The 26,572-nt window shown below is 44.1% G+C and overlaps 1 pseudogene; it reads left to right on the forward strand.

Moving 5' to 3' along the window:
- The window catches only part of LOC144098166 (sodium-coupled monocarboxylate transporter 2-like), a 111,210-nt pseudogene that overhangs the window by 40,137 nt on the left and 44,501 nt on the right, over positions 1–26,572 (forward strand).

Consider the following 26,572-nt stretch of genomic DNA (forward strand, 5'->3'; position numbering starts at 1 on the left):
AATGCACAAGAAAAAATTCAGGGGGGGGCAGTGTGTTGACCTAGAGTTTGGTGAGCCGAAAGCCTTTACCGCGATGCTGCTGGTGTCGATGATGTGTGGTTAAGATGTTGATTAATACAGAATTGTTGGTGAATCTTAAATGCTGGAGAGACCGGAGGGCGTTTGGGAGGCATCCGTCTGATTCGAAGCCTGTCCGCAAACACTCTGCAGCGTCCTTACGAAAGGCAAAAATTATTGTGGGTCTGTAAAAAGAAGCAAAAATAGTGTGTCCCTTCCCGTGCTATTAAGTATAACGGGTTTACGCTAGACAAAGGTTATATTGCGCTAAAGAAAAAACAATTGCCCTGTCCGCACCGTCTTGCGAGACATATTCGTATGGGCAGAGAAAAAAGAACGAAAAATAATGTTGCCTAGACCAAGAAGGACTACGTATTCGTTAGCAGGAAGTATCGTAGTCATTGACACTCTCGGCCACGGAATGGAATGTTGGTGGTTCAAATCCTGCCTTGCACAGAAATTTTTTTCTTATCGAGTTGACGTCATTTGATTCACAGCTATAGTGTGACAGTTTTCACAGACGGACGGACAATGATAAGCAACTTAATTATTTCGCTTTAATAATACACCGCTGATGAAGTCATAGGTGTGACATGAATGAGACCGGACAAGGTCATGACCGCAAGTATGAGCTATTAAAGGGTTTCGATTTAAAAGAAACGACACTAATAAACGGTTGAACTTTGCTCCAAATTGGTTGGTTAGTAACAATTTTATTTCAAAGTCCTGCAGAACTTTCGCCGACGGGGCTTTAGGTATCCCACGTGGGGACTTCGAGGTGGTTCCTCGCCGTCGCCTCGCAGGCCTGCTGGACGGCCCAGAGTTGGTCACCGAGGCTGGACTGCGCAAGGCAGCGGCCCACCGCGGCGGGAGGGTTCTGGAGTTAGCACCGTCAGGGTTTTTGCTGCAGTCCCAGAGAATATGGGGTAAAGTTTCTATAGCTCAGGAGCGTAAATTGCTGGGCTAGTTGGTTCATAATGTTGTCAGGGTGGAACCAGCGGAACACAGACGCAGGACAAGAAAAGGAGGTACACACACCACACCGCTGGACTTGCAACTGATTTATTTCGAAAAAAACCACCACATTTAAAGGATTCCCTGCGCAAGCGCACACTCTGGATGAAGGGAACAACTGTATTAAGATAAAAGAAAGTTATATTCTTTATCCGTGATAAAAACCGAGGGATCGCTGACACACTTTTCCTTGTTTTTCCTGATTAGAAACGCTTCAAGAATTTCACGCTCTCGTCTTGTTCTCCCCCGACCGATAATGCTCGTGCGGTGAAGCAAAGGAGAACATCCCTCGCATACCTTAACATTCAAGGCTAAATTGCTGCCAGTGCCTGAATTGAACGTTGTTCGGTGCTGCCTCAGACGTTCATTGATGCACCCTCCGGTTTGCCCGATGTAGGTTTTCCCACAGGACAATGGGATGCAATATACCACCCCTACTTCACACGAAGTGAACCTCGTCTGGTGCTTGGTTTTACAGGTCCCCTTTTTCTGCGGACCACCAGACATACGGGCGCACAAACCAGATAGTTTCCGGGGGGCAGAAAAAACCGCAGTGACACCGAATTTTTGTGCCACTTTTTTTAGACCATGCGATGTCTTGTGGCAGTAAGGAAGCACTTCAATCTTCTTCCTGTTCTCTTGCGATGGACTAGCAGACATAGCCGACAGTTTCTTCATCTTATTCCCCAGTGATTCAGCCACTGCAAGCAAAACCGACGAGGGAAACCCAGAATCTGACAACCACGCGACCTGCTCGGCCAGACTTTGCTGCATGACATGTGGGCAACTTTTCTTGAGAGCGTTCGAAAAACACAAATTTGCGATGCTGCGCTTCACCAGCTTCGAATGCGCCGATTCATATGGCAAAAGCGACTTTTTAGTCCTGGGCGAATATTTCCAACACACGTGCCCATCGGGTAAAAAAGTCAATTCTAAATCAAGGAACCTAATGGTCTTGTCAGATGGAATCTCTTTGGTAAAAGCCAAGTTGTTAGAGCATGCGCTAAAAACATTTAAAAGCTGGTCTGCCACAAGAGTGAGCTTGTCAGTTTCGTTTAATTTTAAAATGACTAGAAAATCGTCCACATATCTGAAAACCCTAATAACACGTGTGTCTTGAATGGAATCCTGTAGAATCGAGTCAATTTTTGCTAAAAAAATTTCGCACAGAAATGGCGCTACACACGAGCCAATGCAGATACCTCGGTTTTGCACCACGTACTTGCTGTCATATTGAACAATTGTCGAATTTAAATACACCTTCAACAGCTCAAGGAAAGATTCCAGAGATATGCCACACTTGTTCTGGAAGGAAATTGTCCCCGTTTTTTCAATTAATTCGCGTACAGCACAAAAGAGTTCATCATGCGGAACAGAGTAAAACAAGTCCTCAATGTCCAAAGAGAAGGCTGCATTGGCACCGGGAAAACCGGAACAGAGGCACTCCACCAGGTTCAGTGAGCTCTTCACCCTAAAGGGATCCGTCGGCACCAGACCATCGAAGGAAACCTTGAGGTAGTTGGAGACCACTTTTTGCCAGGAGCCTTCTTCTGTAACGATGGCCCTGAACGGATAACCAGGCTTATGAGTTTTAGCGCTGAAGAACACCCGCAGGACGTCTTGATCACTCTTCCGAACTTCTTCTTCAAGGCGACGCAAATTCAGCCGATTTAATAGCCCCAATGCCAGAGCCTTAGCCTTTCGTGGTTTTAAGTCTGAATTCCTGAAGTTCTTCTCGATAGCCTCGGTGGCTTTTGTCTTAAAAAGTGAAGAAGGCAAAACCACGAACCCACCTTCCTTATCTGCTTGCAGAAGGCTGAGGCCCTCCTGTTGGAAATGGTTGACCAAGGGGCGAAGACCAAGGGGCGAAGCAGTGCGGCAGACCTTCCAATATTTGTCGGGTATGTTCCGGGATAGAGTCTGTGGTATTGTGCAACGATAAGCAATTAAATTTTTACGCTTTAATACAACACCGCTGATGACGTCATAGGTGTGACATGAATGAGACCGGACAAGGTCATGGCCGCAAGTATTAACTATTAAAGGGTTTCGATTTAAAAGAAACGCCAGTAATAAACTGTTGAACTTTGCTCCTAATGTTCCACTTTTTTTCGTGCAATCATACCCCTGTTCTTCCTAGTGAGCCAGGACTCCATGCCTCATAGTTTCGTAATGCACAATTACCTGGCCACATTCTTAGCTCCGGGTACACGGAGGTGGCTCAGTGGTTGTGGAGCTGGGCTCCTCACCCCAAAACGCGGGTTCGATCCCGCTCGCGGCTGTCGCATTTCGATGGATGCGAAATGCGAAAGAATAGCAGACCACGGCTGTCTATTAGGCCAGCATTACGTGCAGTGTACAGCCTTTGGCTTTGCTCATAAAATATTTGTGAATATTTCTGGAAGCACGTGCAGCGAGCGCAACGTTCGTATGCGTGCTGAGATTTGGTTTTTTCCTTTATTCTGTGCAGATATTTAATTCAAACACCGTAAACGATATGCGAATGCTGTCTGCACAGGTGGGTAGTGAGACATGGAGGACATAATGTTCGCAGTATCAAGCAGTTAAAAGTTGAATAGTAACTATTCTTACCTATACTTAACTTTTATTGTTTGCTTTTAGGGCAGAAAATTAAATTGTGGTTGTGAATATATTCAACAGCTCAGGGGAGTCGAATTTTTAAGCTTTCTAAATCGCGTTTTGGTTGGAGATATAAAGAATGTAGTTACGTGCCCGAATTAACCCGATTTCAAATAAGACCCGCCACGTGCGCCGAAAGTCTCTTAGCCCTCCTTCAAGCCGGGGTCACAGAGAAAATGCACCACACTCGTGGTATTCATCGCTAGATGCTCCCGCCTCGGCCACTTCACTCGGCGTCGTCATGAACAAGCCCGACGCACGGCAGATGCATGTTATATTCCACCAGGGAATGCAGGTGGAAGCTTGCGTTCCTGGCGGCATTAAAACGGAGAAGGCAGTCGCAGCTGCCAGTCCCGTTTGCTGGTTCGCCTAGCCGGCTGCCCTGTACTGAACCGGAGTACCCGTGTTCGATCCCGACCACGGCGGCAGCGTTTCGATGGAGGCGGAACGCTGCGGCACCCGTATGCTGTGCACCCGAAGAAACTAATTTTAAACCAACAAAAGAAATCATACCCTCGACAGGATCATGCCCTCGTGTCGAGTTCGCTGGATGTATGAGCCTAGAGGGAATAAGGCTCTCTTACCGTTTACCTCGGCACATACGTAGTTGGTTAAGAAAGAAGTAGTAAAAACATGCTTGTCTAATGCAGTCAATAAGTCGTGGACCTGCCTAATGACAACCAGTTTCAGCAATCAGGTTGACCGCCTTCAGGAAGCGGGTTACCCGAGGTACCTAGTAGTAGCAGTAACAGAAAGCATGCGCAGACAAAGCAAAAACGCAAGGTTGACAGATAGAGGAGAAGATCCCAACGAAATTGAAGTAATGCCTTATATTCGCAGGCTTTCCCATGGCCTCAAAAAGATTGGATAGAAAATTGGAGTAAACATTTCCATGTCAGCCCAAGAAAAATTTTCCCCCATGTGTAAGAACACATGTCGAGACAAGCAGGCTAGGAAAGCCTGCTCTGTACGGCATCAGAACCCCTTTGTAACTTTCACCGATAACGTTATATACAGGTTGCCGCTTTCATGTGGCAAGTTCTATATCGGGCAGACAGGCCGGTGCCTGAATAAGCGACTCAGCAAGCACCGCATAAATGTTAGAGATGAGGGGCCAGGTAATTTGGCTCGTCACTGCCGGGGCCACAAGTACACGCTTAAGTTCTAGGAGTGTTAAGTGTTACAAAAACATAACGATCAGAAAACGAGGGAGATAATTCGAGCTGCGGAGATAGAAAAAAAGGTATTAGAAAATTGTGTCAATGACCCTTCGGTGTGATTATAAAGAAAAAGACTTAGATTCCTTAGACTCAAGGCAGCTGGCGATAGTGTGAAACTTGCTCCTTGATTGGTGGTTTTTATTGTGCTTTTTGATCGCATTCCTTGACACATCATCCTTGAAAAGATAATCGCTGTTAGTAGTCTATACCTGTACCATACGTGATCATTATAAGGCTGTCAACGCCCAATAAAGATCGTTTAGTGGAAGTTCAGCGTACTTGTGTCCCTTGAATTTTGTGCGCTATGGATCCTCATACTGAAAACATTTCTTTCAACGAAACAAGAAGGCGATGGGCACAAACAAGCACATTCGCCTTGACCGCAAAAACAAACTTCGCTGATGTGGTCCGTGGGCGCGGCACACCACAACAGGCTTCGGGACCTGCCCAGGCTGGCAAAGTTCCTGTGGCGGGGCCATCCACGCCCCTTGGTGGAGTAGCTAACACTACTACGCCATCCCAAAAGGAGGCCTCGCAGACCCCTGTGTCGGTAGCCCCGAAGACCTCTTCCCACAGGTCGAGGTCTAAGTCTAAAATGCACGTGCCTTCTGCACGGTCGTCCAGCGCTCCTTTAGAGGCGATGGAGACGACCCAGAGCAGCCCCGTGCCGTCCACGTCGGGTGGTCAGCGCAGTTGTCTGGATCGGTCAAAAAAAAGACAGGCTCCGAGTCTCGGGGCCGTAGACAATTTGATCTAGTTTTTCATTCCATAGAAAAACAAAATTAAGATGACTTTCATGATTCAATGGAACTGTTCAGGACTTGTGAACAACTACAGCGACATAAAATATATCCTTGGTGCACACACTCCTGTCGCTTTGTCTGCAAGAGACAAATAATAGCCTAAAAAAAGAATTTCCTCACGAATTATGCTGTTTTCCGCCGCGACCGAGAACAGGAGAGCAGACTGTCAGGAGGTGTGGCCATTATAGTGAAAAATGATATCTTGCCTCCTGAGATAAAACTAAAAACAAGACGAAGCTGTAGTAGCCACTCTGCTTGCACACAAAACCATAACAGTCTGCTCTGGATATATTGAGCCACAGCTGAAGGTGACTTAGTTCTTTTAGAGCGTCTACTACAGCCATACCTGGTAAGTGGAGAATTTAATGCACATTCTTGTTTTTAGGGAAGCAAGAAAACTGATGCTAGAGGGCAGCTTATAGAGGATTTTATTGTAATCACTAATGTCTGTCAACTTAACTCGGGTAAACCCACATACTGGTCCCCAACTTTAGAGAAAATGAGTGTTTTAGATTTATCTTTTAGTTCATCTCTTTTATGTGATTTTAATTGCAGGGTTTCAGATAATCCATACGAAGTGATCATCACCGTGTAATAATAATTCTGTCCTCCTCGGCAACAGTTATTTGATCAAAACCGTGCCGCTGGAAGCTTCCTTTAGCTGACTGGCAACTTTTTAGACCTCAAGCCAGTTTAGAAAAAATAGTTTTAGAAAATATTGAAATCAATTAAATAAATGAAACGTTCACTGATTGTATCTTAGCTGTCGCACACTTGGCTATTCCTAAGTCTTCGGGAATGGAACGGCAAAATCACAAATTGTGGTGGGCGCAATACTGCAAGGATGCAAAAAGCGAAAGAATAGATCTTGGGGAATTTTTTGCCGGTACCCACACACGGGAACCCAGTAAATTTCAAAAAGACTAGAGCTACAGCTCAGTACGTCCGTCGTAGTTCCGAGAAAGCATCATGGCAGTGCTATGTGCCATCCATAAAGAGTGAAATCACATAAAAAAATGTGGGAACCGGTTCGAAACTTAAATGGCAACATCTCACCGTACATTATTCCGCTTTTGACAACACCTGGTGCACAAACAAATATAAGGCAACCAGCAGACATATTAGGGGAGCACTTCGCTGCATTGTCTAGTCCGTAAAAACATACCCACTCATTTCCAAAATAAAAAATTTGGCCGAAAAACAGACTTTCAACGAGTTGCGGTGCTAACCAAAAATACAGTAGATTAATTACCCTTCAGAAAATCACTAGAGTACCGTCTTTCGGCCAGAAAACCGCTCCAGGACTCGACCAAATACACTGTGAAATGCTGACCAATTTTTCCCAGCTTGCTGTAGAAGCACTTTAAGATTCTTTAACAAAGTATGGGTATCGTGGAAAATGCCCGAAGCCTGTAAGGAGGCAAATATTGTACCATTTCGTAGAAACGGGACACCACCAACATCTCCTAGCAGTTATAGGCTCATAGCCCTTACCAGCTGCCTCGCAAAATCCTTTTAAAGTGTTCTAAATACAAGAATAACTTTTGTCCTTAAATCCTGTGAACTTCTTGATGCCCATCAGTGTGGTTTTAAAGAAACGGATGCTGCACGACAGATCATACAGTCCGTCTTGAAAATACTGTTCGAGAAGCTTTCTTTCATAAGCAACACTGTCTTGCTGTATTTTTTTATTTAGAAAGGGCATACAATACAACCTGGTTGCTCGGGATTCTTCAAGACCTTGCCAAGCAGGGCATCCGAGGCAGAATGTTGAATTGCTTAAAAGACTTCTTATCAAACCTTTCACTTCATTTGCGCCTAGGTTCAACCCTTTAGAGGAATTTCATCCAGGAAAATGGAGCGCCTCAGGACTGTATTTTAAGCACAACTCTCTTTGTTGTAAAAATGAACTCTCTTAGTAAAATAAACCAAAGATTCATTATGTACTCAGTCTATGTAGACGACCTTCAAATAGCTTGTATATCCTGCAATGTATCAACATGTGAAAGACAACTACAATTAACAATAAATAAACTGCAACATGGGCGGACAGAAATGGTTTCCGGTTTTAAACACAGACATCGCTGGCAATTCTTTTCTCACTCAAACGGGGCATACATACAGATCCCACCCTACACTGGACGAAGTATGGTTACCTGTGAAAAATGAACATAAATTTCTAGGCATAACATTTTGCAAAAGCTCACTTCCCTGCCTCATAATGAAGAATTGTAAAAGAAAACCTCTCGATCCCTGAGCATACTCAAAGTACTTTCCCGAAAACAGTGGGCTTCCGATAGGACATGTTTTCTGCAAATTTATCGCTCTGTAAACTTAGATTATGAATGTGTAGTTTATGTCTCAGCGAGACCATCGTATCTTAAACGACTGGACCTGGTAGATAATTTAGGTTTGCGCCTTTTCTCTGGTCCATACAGGACGTCGCCCATAAACAGTCTGCATACAGACCCGAACGAACCGTCAGTTTTAGACAGATGAACCATTTTATCGCGTTCCTGCACTCTAAAGATCCATTCATCCACGCATCTGTCACCAACTAGTCACAAGGTGCCCATCCAGAATACTTTTTAACAACAAACCGCAAAGTAGCAGGCTACTGCTCTTGCGTTTTGAAGAAATGTGCCAAAATATCGGCGTACTAGACATATTGCCTAGAATGGCTGTAAGACGAGATCTACTGCTGCCATGGTAAAATTTCCCTGAAATCTGTGATTTTATTCTTACGCATTTCAGCAAGAAACAAACTCCACAACAGCATACAATACAATAATTTTTTGCACTCGACGAGAAATACAGTACTTGCACAACTTTTTATACAGATGGCTCAAAAACTGATGTTTACGCGTTAGAAGTGCACTGGTACAAGGGAATTGCAATCATATAGTACGGCATCCACAGTGTGCATCAATCTTCACTGCCGAATGTTACGCCGTCTATGTAGCCATTGAACAAATTGTAAAGTTGAATCTCAAAAGCAGTATTATTTGCACCGACTCGCTAGGTTTACTTACAGCCCTTCACTCTAGAAATGCAGTCACTCCTATACTTGGTGATATCATACACAACATAGTAATAGCCACAGCTAAAGGACAAAACCTAAAACTCTGCTGGTTACCAAGTCATGTCGGAATTAAAGGCAACGAGAGAGCAGACTGATGCGCTGCTCATGCTTGTTATCAGCAAGAGAAGAAACTAAATATTCCATTAAAAAATTACATTAACTTTATACATCGTAGCATAAGACAGAAATGGCAGTCCGCGTGAAATAATGAAGTAAAAAGCAAACTACACACTGTAATAAAACCAGTTGTAAGTAGATGGAAGTCCAGCACTCACCAGGAACCTTTTAAAAAAGTGATTATGTGCTGCCTTCTTGTAGAACACACGCACCTAACGCACAATTTCTTACAGACAAACCATGATCAACCTGTTTGCGAAAAATGCGGAGATGAAGTTATGATTAACCGCATTTTATTCACTTGTGCGAAACTTGAAAAACTAAAGAAAAAGTATTTTACTCAATTTTATAACGAATACGTTCGTTTTCATCCTGCACTGCTTTTGGGAGATGATCCCATTACTGACATAACATCTGTTTTTAGTTTTGGTAAAGAAACCAGATTTTTGAAGACAATCTAAAGTTTTTTGGTCTTTTACCCACTGGTCTGGTTGAATTTTAGCACACCTCAACAATTTTTTCACTCCTTAGAAAACGGCTGAGGTTTTTTTTTTTATTTATTTGTTTTGTGGCATCCAGTCCTTGCCCAGCCAAGGAGGGCTGATGAGGTTACCCGACCTCCTTTCAAACATTTAATGTTAGCCATTTATAAATCTTGTTCTCGCTCTGAATACTAGGTAGAAGAAATAACATTTTAAGCTTTCTACACCGCCACATTTATTTTATCTTTGTAAAAATGTGCAAAAAAACAATTTCTTACACCTTGAACTTGGCGCGTGATAGCTTACGCTATTAAACCCAACATAACACAACAATAACTAAGTGGTTTTAAACTGTCTACGCACCATCATCATCATCTCTTTTCTGACAACACCCACTGCATAAGAAGAGGCCCTGCCATGTCTCTCCAATTAAGCGTATCGTTTGACAGCTGCGCCCACCGTGTCCGCAAACTTCTTGATTTCATTCGCCCACCTTGCTTTCTGCCACTTACTGCTACGCTTGCCTTCTCTTGTAATCTACTCTATTACCCTTAAAAGCACCAGCGGTTATCTTGCCTTACAATGCAATACAATACAATCTTTATTCAACATCTCAAGGATGTTTGGAGTACAGACAAAAAGCCTGACATAGGCTTGACTAGGCCCGCACCTCAATACATGGCAAACAGAGGCAGCGCATGGTAAAAATATAAAGAGGAAAAAAAAGAGAAAAGAAAACACAGCATTTGGATTTTGGGAACGCAATCTGCAGCTACTGCTGCAGTAATAAAAAAAATATATATAAGTGCATAAAGCAGACTAATAAGTGACAGTGAAACATACGCCAGTCCAAGTTGTGCATACATCAATAAGACATACAGGTAATGAAATTATTACATAACATATAGAAGCGTGCACAAACCTAGACTCCCGTATAAGATAGTTGAAATATATCTGGTAAAAGGTAGAGATACAGAAGTAAATGCAAAAAAAAAACAAATGGTTCCAAAGAATAAGAAAAACATGTTCACATTCTAATTCCATACAAATTTCTTTCGTAGGTTTTTCAATGAAATAGATTGTATATCTGTGTTCTTGTCCTTCAAGAAATTATTTAGCATTGTCGGCAGTTGGAATTTCAACATTTGATTTCTATAACCCGTATTGCATTTACTCATATTCCATTGTTCGGGCTTGCGCGTTGGGTAGGTAGGAGTGTGCTTTTCCAGTCCGGCCAGCAATTTGAATGCATTTATATTTTTAGATTCTTCTAATTTATATTGTTTAGACAGTCTATAGGTGTACATAGATTCTACACTAACAATGTTCAGCTGCCTGTACATGTCCTTCGTATGGCTTAAATAGGGTGCTTTACAAATTATGCGGATGGCACGTTTCTGTAGCAAGTGAAGATCATTAATATTATTTTTGCTTGTGGTTCCCCATACAAGTGCGCCGTAGTTGAGCGTGGATGAGAATAAAGAGTTGCAAAGCAGAATATTAACTGCTCTTGGAAAAGTAAAACAATGACGCCGCGTGAGACCAACAGTTTTCGAAAGTTTTTTGATGAGGTCATTTATGTGCTGATCCCAGGACAAATTTGCAGAAAAAATAACACCGAGCGACTTGAAACTCTGCACAACCTCTATCTCTATACCCTCAATTAGAATTGGTGGTAGTACATAAAGTTAATTTTTTGGATGAAACATAACAGCCTTGGTTTTTCCAATATTTAACTTCAACCCATTTTTTGCTGCCCAGGTGCTAACTATACGAAGTGCACGATTAGCACGACGGGACAAATCTGCACCGGAAGAGCCGGAAAAGAATAAACTTGTATCGTCTGCATAAATTATGTACTTGGCCGTTCGGTCAGTGTTTACTATGTCATTTATATATAAAACAAATAGAAAAGGACCTAGAATGCTTCCTTGCGGAACGCCTAGTTTAACCGGTTTTACGGTGGAAGAATGCCCTGTTATCACAACACATTGTGATCGGTGTTCAAGGTAGGATGAAATTAACTGAAGGGCTACACCGCGAATACCATAACACTCCAACTTTTCAATCAGTATACGGTGACTAATATAGTAAAATTACATGCCCTGCCCAAGCCAATTTCTTCCTCTTGATTTTGACTAGGATGCCATTAACCCGCTTTTGATCCCTCACCGACTCTGCCCGCTTCCGGTGCATTACCGTTACACCGATTATTTTTTTCCATAGTTCAACTGTACCTTAAGTTGAACTCTTTTCGTTAATCTCCATATTTCTGTCCCATAGATGCGTACCGGTAAGATACCGATGTTGTATAATTTTCTCTAAGAGGATATTCATGAACTGCCATTCATGGTCTGAGAGACTCTGCCATATGAGCTCCACCCCATTCTTATTCTTCTAGTTATTTCCTTCTCTTGATCCCGATCAGCGGTCACTACCTGTCCTAAGTAGACGTATTCCTTTACCACATCCAGCACCTCGCTGCTAATTCTGAACTGCTGCTCTCTTGTACCTCTAACCGCTTTTACTGGGAGAGATTGCATGCCTCATCACGGGACAAACCCGATTCAGAGCATCACGGAGTTCCTTGGAAATCCGGTTCTTCCGGCTGTCCAACCTCGTGAGAAAAGGAAAACAAACCGACCTTATGGCTTGTCATACGGTGCGGTTGCATTCCGAAGCAGGAGAAATGCTAGAGGCCCCTGCACTTTGTGATGGCAGTGCATGTTGAAGAACACCAGATTGTCGACATTTTCCAGAGCCCTTCACTATGGCGTTTCTCATAGCCTGAGCCGCTTTGGGCATTTAAACCTCATAAACGACACCAGGAATATTTTTTAAAAAAAAACGGTGGGTTGGGTACGGCTGCCGTAAAATTCGGGAACAACCGCGCGTTGAGGTCTGTGATCAAATGTGCTGATTTGTTGAGACAGCCTTTGCGTCACATGTTGAACCCCTCCCCCAACCATCACCGCCTCTCTTCCTCTTTCTCCACCTGCATCACCGCCAACAGAAGCCTCCTCTCTGAAAGAACTCGGCGTTGTTGCCTGTAATAGAATTCGCTGATTCTAATGGCATCACATTCCCCACACTTAATGTCAATAGTGTCCCCATAGTTTTTAAAGTGAACTGAACACAATAAAAAATGGCCCGATTTAATGTCCTTCTCAATACCTGCCGAGGCAGTGCAAGCAGAAAAGCTTCGTGGAGTTTGAAAATATTACAAGCTACAATTATTCCGTCAAGTGCAACGCTGTTCGTCCTTTGACGTTTTTTGCGGCAGCAAAAATAGCCAAGAAAACTTGTCGGTTTCATGAAAATGTTTTCATGAAGACGAGCATGTCCTTAATTTTTGGATTGCAAATGTAGGAATTATTCGCTAAAATATTTGCGAATCTACAGTTTCCCTCTGTTGGCTTCAGACAGTAAAGTATGCTTACCTGCTTTAACATGTCCATTATGCAGAGAAAGGTTCGTATTTAACGCTTAGCCTTCTAGAAGAAAAAAAAATATTTTTTTTTTCTAAAAAAAATGTGAAATAAATTTGATTCGAGGAGCCAGAGATGAGTATTTCCTGGAAAGAAAAAAACGGTAAACAATTCTGCAATGTTTTGACCGCTGCTATCCTCCGTCGTAACATGCATGAAACCTCAAGAGATACTACAATGCAGTGGCACCAATAAATCATGCCAGTGAGGTTAGTATTGCCGCCGAAAGGACGGCATTTTTCGAGCCAAGTTCGTGATGGTCCGAGTGATACTGCATACAGTGGCATAGAGTTTCTCAGTTATTTTTACGCTTTCTGTCAGCATGGTTACAGGGAAAATATATCCTTAGCAAAAACTTGGCATCTCTATATAGAAGATTATTAGGGTCATGAGCCTTGAGTGCATCGTGCACTGCTTCACTTGCAGAACAGTTCTGATGGGGACTATTCTTCTGGTCGTTGCCTATGTGGTGAACCTCATCATGGCACTGGCCTTGATATTCTGGTTTAGAGGCTGCGATCCTCAGCTATCCGGTGCTATTCGAAGCCACGATCAGGCGAGTGTACTTCTCCCTTGGTAGACGTGTTATTTCTGATTTATTTTTTCAGCAACGGCAAACGCACTGCAAAAACAAAACCTCCTTTAAGCCTTACCAAAAATTCTTCTCTTTGTTACCACAGATTCTGCCATTCTACGTAAAGACTCGCTTTACGCAGCTGACTGGTTTCACTGGGATATTTATGGCCGCTATAGTAAGCGCCGCCGCCAGGTGAGGGTTCATCATTTACCACTCCCGTCGTATGGGGCAGATAGCAAATCATAAAAAAGAAAATTTCGTATGATTTTATATTGGTCTCGTATGATTTCATATGCGTTACATACGAGCTCTACGTGTCACATATGTGTCTCGTATGAGCTCACCTGGCAGCATATGAGTTATATATATCAAGATATGTGCCTAGTATGATTATATCTGAGCTTCATACGAGCTCATAAGTGTCACAAATATGTCTCGTATGAACTCAATGGGCAGCATATGAGGTATAAGTGTCAAGTTATATGCCTCCTATAAACACATATATGGTTCGAACGAAGTGATATGTGTCAGAAAAGTGTCTCGTATTAACTCATATACAATATACGTGTCGAAAAACGTGCCCCGTATGGACACATGTTTCATATTCATACGAGCTCATATGTGTTAGAGATGTGCCTCGTATAAACTCCCCCGGGCTTAATACGAGTTTATACGCGTTGCGAACGTCTGGGATGAACACATATTTGCTGAATATGAGTTCACACGCGCTCTAAATGTCTCTTACAAGTACTTACATGTAGCATATCCGGACGCGCGGCACTCGTGCGCCGACAGGAGCTCCGTCGTGCGTCGTATCAGCCTACACCTACCACCTGTAAACACTGTCGTTCATGAGTGCATCGTATACAGTCGCGCGTGCTTCGTGAAACGCGTGGAAATGAACTGACCACAAAGCAAATTACAAATGCCAGAGCATGAAAATACAACAAAAAAACACTTGGCCTGTTTCAAACAATTTTCTGCTTGTTTCTCTGTTTGTGCCCTCCATCTTGCTTTGAACACCGGTTACCCACGCTGTCTGTCCTTCGGCGTTTTCAATTCGCTTGGATACACCTTTTGTTGGCAGGTAAATGTGGCATTCCCTGCTTTGTTGATCCGCTGTAAAGCTACGCAGCGAATAACGGGTATTTCCTGGCGCAGCTCTGGGTGCAGCAAAAAATACTTGCGCAGTGAGAAAAACCAATTTCAATGCTTATCGCAGTGCACATCAAGATTCACAGTACAAGTGGAAGTCTGGTTCCCTAGTTCCGTTACTTAAATCAGGCAAATTACCACTTCACTTCACGTCTTACAGCTGCAAATTAAAGGGACAGTGTGAGTTCCGTTATGAAAAAAATAACGCATCGGTTGCAAGTGGCGGTCGTGGAGTAGTTCTTAGCGTTATGCGCTTCGAGTGTAGAGGATTGGGGTTCGAATCCTGTTGGGCATAGTGGTGATTGTTTTCGCCTAGTACTTTTTTTCAGTTTTTTTAGTTTCCTAACTTGTATTGCAGCTAATTTATCGGTGCCACCTTTTTAATCCCAGCCCAGCGTTCCTCTGTACCAATAGATTTGCATACGAGACACATATGACACTTATGACATGTGTACACATATAATATGTGAGCAAGTATGAAACATATTCCATAATTTCGTTTGGGCTGGACACATAAGACACTTATATAAGTGATTTATCGATACGGTTACCTCAAAAAATTTCTTGGAAAATTGCCTGCCACCTATGATCAGGGTAATAGAGATGTTTCTCGGCAATCGCCAAGTGCGCTTCGGCTGTTGCGGCAGTCGAGCAGTTTTCTTTTTGTGACTATATCCTGTCTCAGTAAATCGTTTCAGTTCAGCGCCAGCCTGACTGCCTGACGTGCGCCCTATACACGGCGCCGCTCTCCGGGACTATATTTCATTCAGTAGTTGCAATGGAGGAGTCACCGGCAAGAACACAATACCACGTGAGGCACGGAACTCTCGACCTGCTCACTGTGTGCCCTGTCGAGTGAGCTAAGTGTAGCCTTTCCTGCTTAGCTTCGAATGCGTACATATTTCTGTAACGTACCCTACAAACCTGATCAGAGTTTAAAACCGCAATAATGTACCAAGCAGGCCCATTGAACTAGTGAAAAGAAATGAGGAGACATGGGGCATATGTAATGAGAAATGTTACCTCTGTACTTGACCAGCGGTGCACTCAGTTCTAGCGGTGGCGGATGTGACCCATATGTGAAAGTCAAGTTCTCTGTGGCATGCTGTTGATGAAGATTGCCAGAATGAGGACCATCCCCACCCACGCTCCGCTATGCTACAGACGGTTTCGCTTTGCATACTGTTTGTAAACAAACGCTGTTGATCGTTATGACAGGCAAGCGCGCATGTGATTCCACCAATTCCCAGAATCTTAAGTGCGGCAGTTGAAAATTATGCACGGCTCTATTTTTTGGCGTTTAATATCTACTTGAAAAGTAGGCCGTTGATTTGGTACAGCTTGACAGTGGTGCATCAGGATTCGACGCTGAACTAAATGCCCGAGCTTTGGCCACGCATCGTACGGGTGCGGAGAACCACAGCGATGCGCTAAGTGCGGTAGGTGAGGACACCATGACGACAGTTGCCACGACGAACCTTCCTGCCTAATGTGCAGAAATGCCGGACTCCACGAAGATAGAACGATACGTTCCACACTGTCGCCACACAGCCCGAGCCTACGCCAAAGACATGAAGAAGAAATAAAAAAATCAAACAACACCTCGCCTAAACCTTCCCGGAAAAATGAAGGCTAAACGGATCGCCATATGTGATCACCACAAACTACTGCAACCCACTCTTTTAGAGAAATACAAGCACATACAGCAACAAAAGAAAGAAAACCTACTGCGAAGTCAACACAACGGAAACTTCGCGACCAAGCGTAACACCAAGCACTCACGATGCGAAAAGCTTTGACGCACAATTGTAAGGCAATCTCTCAAAGCTCGACACCTTACGAATGATACAAATTAACTTAGCGAGAGCCTTTACAGCCAACGAAGCATTACAGTAATTTCAAGCAGAGAGCCAACATAATATTTCAGTAACTCAAGAGCCATACGATCTCAGTAACAATGTTATACCTTTCGCAATCAATAATAAAATATTTGCGCCAAGCGGTAATCCCAAGACAGCAACAATAATTCATAATAAAAAAGATATTTCCCATCTTAGTAGATAAAACAACCAAAGTTACTAGGATCTCGAAGGGCTGTAGAAAGATAATACTAATCAACTGTTATTGTCCACCCAGTGACCCCATCACCTCCACTCTGGAAAGAATTTATCAAATAACAGCACGGTTTGAAGCAGATGATATCTTAATCCTAGGATATCTCATGGCCAAAAACACGATTTGGGGTAGCAAACAACTAGACAACTAGGCAAGAACAGTGAGGAACTACAAAAACTTGCGATTAAAATTAACCTAACAATAGTAAATGAAAACAATGCACCACCGGCATTAAGAACAACAAGGGCAAAAGGTTGCATTGACCCAGCAATAGCAGACCAAGACCATCACTCAGCATTAAATTAAAAGGAAGCACTAAAAGATTTCAGTCATAGCGATCATCGGTACATGCACATTGAAATAGCAAAAATATAAACTTCGAAGACATACAAACTTACAGCAAAGGCTAGACAAATCAGCAACTCTAACTGAGGGTCATTGGTTCCAAATACAGCACGATCTAAGTACAGCTGTACAGCGGAAGCAATAGAAGTTAGTATCGAAACACCGCATGGAAGGATACAAGTAACGCATGACAAACACAAGACAGAATTAAAAACTATTAAGCATAACCTAAACGCATAGTGGAACAAAGATCTAGAAATAGAAAAGATTCCGACCATTGCGAAAGAGATACCTGATAGCCATAGGCGAAGGTAGGAAAAAGTAGAAAGAACTGTATTATAACAAAACACAACCTGCAAAACATGATAGCAGAGGCAAAAAAAAGGATAATTGGGGAAAAAAATTGCTGTAACGCGACAAAGAACCATTTAACGTTACCCTACAAATTAGCAAGTTGAAAACTTGAGACACCACAGATAATTGGAAGCGTGGTTAAAAACAACGGAGAAAAAACAGTCCCTTTAGAGGAGACAATACAGACAATACATGCTTTACTCCTTTAATCCAACGAAAATGTTGGAAGAAGTCCCAGTACTAGAAGAGAAAGAATGCCGAGATGTAGCAAAAGAAGAGAGAACGAGAGAACGGAGAGAGGACTTGGACACAGAAACACGGGATCACTGCGATGCCGAGGCCAACGACATGCCTTTTACTGAGGGAGAGGTGGACGAAATAGTGAAACATCTTCGAACGCAAGTGACCCCTGGTCCTGATAATTTTTTTACAAAATTCATAAAAACACAGTATAATGCGCACAAATGTTTCTTTATAACAATATTCAATACATGCGTACAGTGGGATATCTTCTCAAATCCTGGACCAATTCAAGAGTAATATTCGTACCCAAAGTAAGCATCGAGAACAACAAAGCATGCATCTAAAAATATAAACCCATTGCAATCAATTCTATACTAGGCAAGATACATCCAAAACAGCAATACCCAAACCCAGAAATTTTCCAAACAGCACTACAGCTACCCAAACAGCAATACGGCTTCAAATACAATACTTCAACAGCCACGGCGTTAAGCGAAGTTAAGAAACGGATATCAGCAGTTCAACTACATAAGAAAGAAACAGTAATAACCTCACCAGACATTTTTTTAATTCCATTCAGGCATAAACAGTAATAGAAAGGGTTACAAATCTTGGGTGTCACAAAAATTTAATCTCCTTCACAACTCTTTGGCAGCCTCGTCCGCCAGCCGCCAAAAACAGTCGACGAATTCTTGCAAGAATGCTGCACGATCAAGAAGACCTTCGACGTCCAATCTCGGCATTACAACCGCCCTTCCTCTGTCTATGCAATCCGTCCGGACACGACGGCTACCACCCACTCAGCTCGCGGGAAGTTATCGGCGTAATCTCAGTGAGGAGCAACGAACACAACTGCCATCCTCCGCACAGCCACATGCATCGACTCTCATGAATGTGGTGCGGGAAGAACTGCAACAAGCACTTGGCACCTCGGCGGCCACAAAACCCCAGGCCATCACCTACGCCGCTGCAGTACGCACTCCACACCCCAAACGACACCCCCTACCGCCTCTCTAAGATGAACCACTTGTTCCAGAACGCCTCCTCCCTGCCCCCGCCCGCCCAGCCTACGAGCGGCACTCAAGCCACAGAAAATGCGACTCCTCGAGGACTTCCGACAACCGGCCATTGTGCTTCCATTGGGGTGAGGCCGGCCATATACTTCGTCTCTGCCAGTACGGACGTGTCGGTCTTCGTAGATTTGCCGTTGACGGCCCACGACTGCGCTTCGACCAACGTCCGCAAGGAATTGGCGAGTACTTGCGTCAAGTGGCTCTCGCCGAACAGCCTTTCCCGCTCACCATCGCCGCCAGCCTCGCGCTTTGCGTCGCCACGCTGCAGCTACGCAGCCTCGGTATGAGGAAGGTCTCCAAGCCCCCGTAGGGTAAACTAAAGATAGCAACATCCGGAGATGGGGTTGCATTTGAGCGAAACAGTTGAGCGAAACACTGAACACTGAGCGAAGCAACTAACGCTTTGTTTGCGATGCAAGACGCGACCACATTTATCTCGATTGATCGCATCCAAGCAGAGCTGATTCTACGTTGTTCCAGAATGCTCTAGTAACTTGGCACCCTTTATCACGCATGTTCGCTATCAGCTTTAAATTGAGCTGTTCAACGACCGCCGAGCGCGCTTGGTGCTACGCCGCTGCCAAGTGATTCAGTCCATTGTAGGCGCAAGTCAGCCCAAATAAAGAGCTTTGTTTAGATACCATTTTCGCAGCCTTTCTGCTCACCGGACTGCAGTCACCACTTTGTGACAATATTTCACGCTAGCTAGTAAATACACAGTGGTAATTAGGTTTATGGCTTATAGGAACCGACGGCAGTAAAATCTTTTTCTGGTTGCGCTGCTGTCCTTCCTTGCACTCGTATGGTTCCAATTGCAACGCCTAACTGAATGCGAAAGGCATGGCCCCATAAATGGTGTTGCGTGCGAACCAGCGAAGTTTCCTTGATTGTTCGAGCCACGCAAATTCTCTTGAGCGCTACTAATCCCCACGCTCCCGTTTCCCGACAATCCTTACTAATCTTGCCTGGAGAAATAAATAAAATTGATTCAAATCAAGAGAGAGGGGGTTTATTGACGGGAAAGGCAGAGAGGTTGGCCTGAAAAATAAATATCTGGCCTTCAACTCGGCACTGGAAAACGGGAAGAGGTTGAAAAAAGAGGGTCACGACGGGGGATGATGAGAGAGAGATGATGAGTTTGATTCAAATCAAGCTCATGCATGTTTCCCAGCGAAGCACTTCCATGCACAATGGTTGTTCCTTTTGAAGAGGAATGAATATGTGCCTGCTGTTCTTATTGGAGGCAATAGAATGCAGCCAGTGCTCAAGAAGCGCGGACGCCTGAAAGAAAGTTTGGTCCGGGCCCTGTTTACTTTGTGTAGCACGTTCTCTTTGAGGACGCCAGCGATGTGCCGACGTGTTAATGAGCGGTTGAAAGGCAAAAAAAAATGTGGAAGAAAACCCTACTTTTTACACGGCCGCTCTGCGCTCGCGCCTCTTCTTATCCAGCTCCATATGTTCGAAACAATACCGCCAGCTACTACCGCGCATGCGCAGTTCATGTTAGTGGCAGGCGCATGCATCATATTACGGCTGCTCTCAAGCACACACTTGCCAAATCGGAGGCAAAGGGCGCCACTCCTTGTGAAAAAAGGCGGATTACTTTTTGGCCGCAAAAGCACCAATCTAGATACCGAGTGCGATAATAGGTTTTCGATATCTTCATGCCCCCTAGAATATTACAGGGGTTTTACAAGCACAGTATTTTCAGGCCGATGCTAAACCCTATAGAGCTTATATGTGGGTATTTTTGAATTCGTGGAGCCCCTATTAATAACAAAGACATCTTACTATATGCCTCATAGCCTGAAAATGCTATAACGATAACGATGATTATAGAGCAATTCTTGGGGATACCAGCAGCATATGAGCAGTATAAAAGATGAGAACTGCTAGTAATATTTCTAGAATTTTTATATCAGTTTTTATGTTCTTTCTTTTTGGCATCGTTAAAGTGTTAGTATATTCTATGTTCGGCTGGCGTACAAATGAAGCATATTTACATTAAAACATGTGCTTAAGCGAGTTACTATGCTATTTTGAGATGAACAACGCGTAGTAAAATGGGGTCACAGGGATTACCTGCAAAGACGGTCTCTAGCTTCAAACTAAATGTTTATTCCTTGTAACGAGACAATAAAAAGGTGAGGCTCCGAACAAGAGCACGAAAAACAGGAGGACAAATCGCACTTACCATTACACAGAAACAGTCGTTCTTGCGATTACAGCTTTGTGACTTCCCTACTGATAAAAAACTTAATTCCCTAGCTGATGTTTCCAAAGAGGGGCTCCTACTGTATGCGACAGTCAGCGCCCGTCTTTGTGTGATGACTTTTGTCCCCTAGTACGCTCTGTTTGTTTCGAAAAGAACTTATTCAGTCACACCTATAGCTCAACTTGAGCGCAGACATGTAACAGACTAAACCCTCTCTTTTCTTTTCTAGCACAATTTCGTCAATCATCAATTCACAGGCTGCTGTGCTTTACGTCGACGTGCTCTCTCAGCACTTCAAAAGCTTGAATTCGAACGTCCGCTGGTCAACGCGAGGACTAGGTTCGTACACTTCTGATTTGTGCCATTTGAATTAATTTCAAAGAAGCCGTTACAGGCCAAAAAAAAGTAAACCCGGCTATCTTTTTTCTTCGAGTTATTTTTGCAGCCCTACTAATAATGTGGAATGACTGCCCGCTACTCCCTATTTTATTTGAAACCTGTGAACGAAAAAAGAAAGTGGTTCAGCCTTTCATGCAGCATCGATGATCACCAAGACTGCAACAAATTTCACTGCAAAAGCTTTTAGCTTTGGGCTTCGGCATTGTGGAAGTAAATGAGTTGGATGTTATGCTGTCTTGAGAGAAGAAAATGCAGACCGCACCGTGAAACAACTCGTTTTCATCACAGCGTTGATTAGGTTGTTTCTCCGGCTGTACGCTGTCAGTACAAGCTCCAGCTGGCGGCTCATGAACTTGCTCAAGGCAATTTGCTGTTCTGGAAGGATTCACATACTTTGCTTCGCAAGAGCGCGCCAAAAATGGGCACCGGTGGATAGAAAAACAACACAAAGCACTGCCTCAGGATGGCGCAAAGGCGACCGTTATATCTGACTTTTACGGCCGCTTTATGTTCGACAGGTACCCATCAATTGATAACGCGAGCTTGTGATAACCACTTTAATCACAGAGCTTAGTTGGAGAAATTTGCTAAGCTGATATTTACCACCTCCTGGGACGTAAGTTTTTGTACGTGAATTAGTTTCAGCGGTAGTCTTGACACGAACAAACAAAAGCGCATAGTTTCTAGGCCGGACGTTTTGCAAAAGCCTATGATTTTAGTTCTTAAGCAGTACGCCCGCAAAGCAGACTGCTCTGTCGCGGTGTTTGGACACGAATGAAATATACATGTCTCGTCGGTGCTGCACGACACGAGACCCTGACTACCTACAGTCTATACCTATGCTGATGGCTGAGTACTCAAAATAACCTTAAAAAGGCGACGCAATAAGCCTAAGGGACGACATATTAAAGAGGAACCGTTGTATTGCTTTTTTCTCTCATCTTGGGGTTATTCCAGCGGACGTGTTTTGTTTTAGCTGACCCCTGAAGCCCGAACGCGGTTCGTGCAGCTGCGAATGCACAGTGTAATCAAAATTTTGTTCTAACACAAGGTTCCCTTAAACTTTAATTCCAATCCCGTGCCAACCTGGCTTGTAGCTACAGGCATGCTGTGAACGTTGTGAGCATGAGCGTTGCTGTTATGTCAGATAACGGAAAGTGCATGAATGGCGCTGCTCGACTCAGGCTACGCTTGCTGTCCTACTCCGATATTAATTAAAGTTATAGCGCTCAAGAACTCGGAACTTTTGTGGGTGGAAATAAAAAAATTACGGAGGACATTTAATGATGCTTCCATGCCTTGAATGCGGAAGCATTGTCTCATTGGGACCTCTGCTTCGAGGTTCATTGCTGATTTCTTCCTTTCTAATGACACACCTTTAGCATACAGTCGTTAGGAATCGCATACACTAAGTCCGTATTTATGCATCAAGAAGTGACGCGCTTTTGTCGTTTATGGGTTGCGTGTTCGCTCCGCAATCTGAATGTCCTTGGTTTCATTGCCCGTTCCTTCGGAAGGAATTTTGTTTATTTTCTTTTCTGTAGGCGTCCCTGTCTTATGGTCTACTGTGGACGTCATGCGAGAGCATCTCTCGCCACTGAGACATTTCGTGCCATCGACCGCGATGGACGGCAGTTTTGGTGCTAATGGGACAAATAATGATTTCGCAATCAAAGTATGCTGCGAATGAAAACCTTCGATGAAATCATTGTTCCGTCGGTGACTTTGATAACAGAAAAGCTGGACCAAACGTTTGCCCGCCAGTTTAGCATATCAACCTTTTTCTGTGCAGCACTTTGCGGGACGAAACAGATGCCACCCACCCTTTGTGCGTGCCAACATATTTTTTGCTTTTCTTGAGGGACTCAGATGCTGCGGTCAAGAAAAAAAGAAGAGTGCTTTTGCATTCCACCGCAGAATGGTTTTGTCATTCTGTTAGTCCAAATTTGAAGACAGGAGCATCTATTCGGCAGGCCGGGGGGTACACTGGTTCCTCTGGATAGGGCCTACACGACGAGCGTGCATTAACCTTTGTGATCGTAGTGGAATGCCAGTACAGAGCCCGATCGCTAGCACAAGCTGTGTAGCAGCCCTCATTGTACTAGCCGATTGCTGTCTGCTTGAGGGAAGTTGCGTGAAAGCCTTTAAGCTGCCCACGCTTGTGCAACGCACTCTGCCGGAGCTGAAGGACGGATGATTAGTCGATGGGTCAACAGAGTTAACTATCGGTCACATAATTAATCAGGACCAAATAAAGCACAACTCTCCCATCGGTCATGGTGCTGGCTTCAGAGAACATAGTTTCTAGTACTGGAGCCGCCAAAATCCAAGATTCCGTAAAGACATGCAGACATAAAGCGCACAAGAAAGCTTGCAGGGCTAGTTGATTTATTGTAAAGAATGTGACAGTTCAAGCAACTTTAACCAAGGGACAACGACAGCGACAGCGCAAAAAAAAAACGCTCTTTTCACTCTTTCTCTGACGTCGTACCTTCCTTAAATTTATTTGCGCTGTCACACAACCTACAAGAATTCGAGATCACAGAGAACTAGAGCGTGGAGATTTCATTGAGCGGTGCTAGTAGAATAGCGTAGGTGCGGAATTGCTCCTCTGCATAACTTTTCAGAATTTTGAAAGCCATAGAAGGTAAGCTAATACCTATATTTGTACAATAGTTTGGAAGGGCTTGCACGTATGCACTCTAAACACAAGGTGGGCAAATCTGTCTGTCAGAACTTTCATCTCTTTCCGATAGCCATACCTTCCGGCAAACTAGCGTTGCAAATATAGCTCGCGGCACTTCATATTAGGGAGATCAAAAGTGCTAATAAATATCGTACTGTGCGTATAATTTTACGCTGAAGACGGCGTGCAAGTATAAACCACAAATACAAGCGGCAAAGCGACTTGTACAAATTGCACGGGCTGCGCTCTTTTTCTGGTCTCAGTGTAGGATAATTTTGCGAGAGCCATTCCGTTCTTCTTTCCAGCATTTTTACTCGGCTCTGTGATGACGGTTTACAGCTGCATTTGCTTCTATATGAGATCAGTGACAAGAGTGAGTATTCTTATTTCTCTCTGTACAGCCTCTATCGCTGGCATAGCTTTCATTGCAATGCCATTACGGGTGCCCAGCGCGTGCAAGTTTTGCAGCACGCTATTCACAGCTGGAAAAATGCCGGCCATTGAAATAATAGGCGCGAAAGCAAAATACCGGAAGACCAAAATGTGGGGTCTACGTCTTGAGTGCCGAAATATTATTTGGCCTTCATGCGGCGTCACAGTGAGGGAGCGTGTTTTCTTCGGAGTTAGCAAATCACAAGGAACAGGCGCACAAAAAAGGTCTAGGATTTTCTATACGCGTCCCTCTTGAAACGAAAAATGTGGGACGTTACATGGTAGCTTTTTTGCAATTCGCCACTAGGTCTGCCCTTCAACTGAGGCACATGGCCCAGATCGCTCTAAGCAAATTTGAGAGAAACGTTGGTTCGGAATCATTCGATCTGAGGCGACAAATGTGGGTTCAGCCGTCTTGATTATATACTTCGTTGTTACTAAATTTCGTTGTTAATAAAATTATCGCCTTTCCACAGTGTTTTGCGATTCGAATTCCTAGAGCTTTTTCTAACAAATAAGCGTTAGCTTCTTTTTGGTGAAAGCTTCTGGAGACTGAGTGAGGGGGCAGGTGTGTGACTATAGACCTTGTAGAGGATAAAAGCTTGTGTGCAAAGGGGGGCAGGTGGACCTTTTACTAGGTGGAGTTGAGTCCTAAGGCAATCGGTGCAGGCATTCCGGACAGAGATTTGTGAGTGGCGGTGGACTTTCTTGGCGCTGGAGGTGGTGGGTTGAGTGGTTAGTGGAAGCTTCGAGTCCACATACAAAAGGCATTTCCGCCAAAGGAGGGCGATAATATCAAGTGCAGTTATATCACAGATTTCTGGCAGTTGCGCATGAAAATGTACGTCTCTCAGCACACACTGTTTAGTACTCATCAACTCTCAGTTAAAAAAAAACACCGTGATGATTGCAGCGAACAGTTGGCGCTCTCGAGCACCAGCTGGGTAGAAATATCCCGGGCAATGGGTGATGATGTTGACTTGCTTTTACCGCCTTATAGACGCCTTGGCCAAAGAGGAGTGAGGCTTAAACAATTCAGAGACCTATTCCATCTTGCCTTAGGAGGGTATTTTCTTTGTGTCGCTTTATCTAGAAGGCTGCGAGCAGGCGCAGCCACTAGAAAGAACCACGCAATCGAATCACGTGTAGAGTTCAGTTCTTTTTTAATGGTGAGCATTCTCGCGCACGCCGCCGCCGCAGCCCATGTATCTTTTTATGTCGAACTTAGCAGTGAGAGGTACGCAGCACACTCAGTGTTCGGGCTGGAGAGAAATCCCTACTTGTTGTGCACTCTGAGTGCAGTAGACCAGTTGAGGCAACTATGACTTTTTTCCAACTTAGAAACAAGTGAGTTGGACAGGGAGGCAACAGCCTCAGATAAACGCAACTAGGTTCCACGGTTTTATAAGGGAGAAATGGTTGGAGAATATGTTTTTGACCCCACTTTGTGTAGTATAAACCACCTTGTGTCATGGCGTTCTTTGTCCAGAGGTGTCCTTGCTCCGTGAAATATTATTATCATTATCAATGCTGCTGCTATACACACGCAACCAACATACGGAGCTAGGAACAAATTCCGTAGCGCTCTTCTATCCAAGCGGGGTGACCGTACCGTCCCACAAAAGGAGCAAGGACGACGCGCCACTAACTTTTCGTCCGAGGCAGACTTCCCTGCCAACGAGCAGCGTTTTCGAACCCTGTTTCCTCCCTGTTCCCTTTTCCCGCCTTCACAGAGCACATCAGCAGCATCGCTGAGGCCATTACGTTTACTGTTGAGGAGGAGGTTGCCAACCGTCTGCCTTTTTAGGACGTGTCAGTAGCGAGAGATGGCCGCCGCCTTTTGTTTCAAGTCTTCAGGAAGCGCACCCACACGGGCAGATACCTGCATTTTAACTCTGTTAACCCGGCATGCCACAAACGTGCAGTTGCGGCTTCGCGAATTCAACGATCCCGAAAAATCTGCTCAAGACCTGAAGATGGTGCCTCGGACTTGATACAAATGCGTCGTGATTTGATGAACTAACGTAGGAATTTTTTGGACTCCGTTGAACGTCGCTCGGAGCGGTCAGCGGAAC

This window comes from Amblyomma americanum, chromosome 7, assembly GCF_052857255.1.
Source record: "Amblyomma americanum isolate KBUSLIRL-KWMA chromosome 7, ASM5285725v1, whole genome shotgun sequence".
Lineage (NCBI taxonomy): Eukaryota > Metazoa > Arthropoda > Arachnida > Ixodida > Ixodidae > Amblyomma > Amblyomma americanum.